Genomic DNA, 904 nt, shown 5'->3' with positions numbered 1-904 from the left:
CCCTGAGTTTGAAGCCATAATATTTTCAAAGGGAAATCAACCTGTCTTTAAATAACATTTCCATTGGTTACTCACAAATGACATACCTTATTAACATTTCAGAATTGTAAGTTGTTTTGTTCTGAATGAATCCAACCTGCAACATTGCATTTTCCCCAGGGATGAGGATGCCATTGTCACTCTTTTATAACATGTGTCCTGGGGACAACGGTATCATTGTAAATAACTAGTGCAAGACACTACAAGGACTGAAACAAACAATTGTAGGTGTTAGTTTTAATGAGCCAGATTTGTATGAAATGCATTTAAAAAATTTAAGTTCAAAGTAAGACGAATGTTGGGCGGGATTATTTTTCACCCCCCTCCTCCCCCCCAGCAACCATGCTGCCCAGGCCCCGTTTGTAACTACTTGCACTAATTCACACAAGGTTCCATAGTGTAATGGTTATCACATTCACCTAACACGCGAAAGGTCCCTGGTTCGAAACCGGGCGGAAACAGTTTTAGGGGCTGGTTTAGCTCACTGGGCTAAATCACTGGCTTTTAAAGCAGACCAAGCAGGCCAGCAGCACGGTTCGATTCCCATACCAGCCTCCCCGGACAGGCGCCGGAATGTGGCGGCTAGGGGCTTTTCACAGTAACTTAATTGAAGCATGCTCATGACAATAAGCAATTTTAATTTCATTTCATTTCAATGGCGAGACCTGTAAACCCCCCTGGTGGGCGCCCCGCCCCCACTGCCGAAAAACACGTGCTGGGTTCGTCTGTGAATCGGATATTTGCAAGGAGCTCATGGGGGCGGAGGAGATGCAGGCCGAGGAACTGAGGCATAAATGGGAGGAGGAGTTGGGAGGGGAGATTGAGGAAGGCCTGTGGGCGGATGCGCTAAGCAGGGTAAATGGGA

The 904-nt window shown here is 46.5% G+C and overlaps 1 non-coding gene across 1 annotated transcript; it reads left to right on the top strand.

Moving 5' to 3' along the window:
* The first annotated feature begins 427 nt into the window (after positions 1–427).
* Positions 428–500, top strand: trnav-aac. Its single transcript has one exon. It is a non-coding gene; the product is annotated as a tRNA-Val (tRNA).
* The last annotated feature ends 404 nt before the right edge of the window (positions 501–904 follow it).

Source organism: Scyliorhinus canicula, chromosome 14 (genome assembly GCF_902713615.1).
Source record: "Scyliorhinus canicula chromosome 14, sScyCan1.1, whole genome shotgun sequence".
Classification (NCBI taxonomy): domain Eukaryota; kingdom Metazoa; phylum Chordata; class Chondrichthyes; order Carcharhiniformes; family Scyliorhinidae; genus Scyliorhinus; species Scyliorhinus canicula.
Note: the sequence above shows the minus strand (reverse complement) of the source record. Positions and strands in the feature narration are given on the sequence as shown.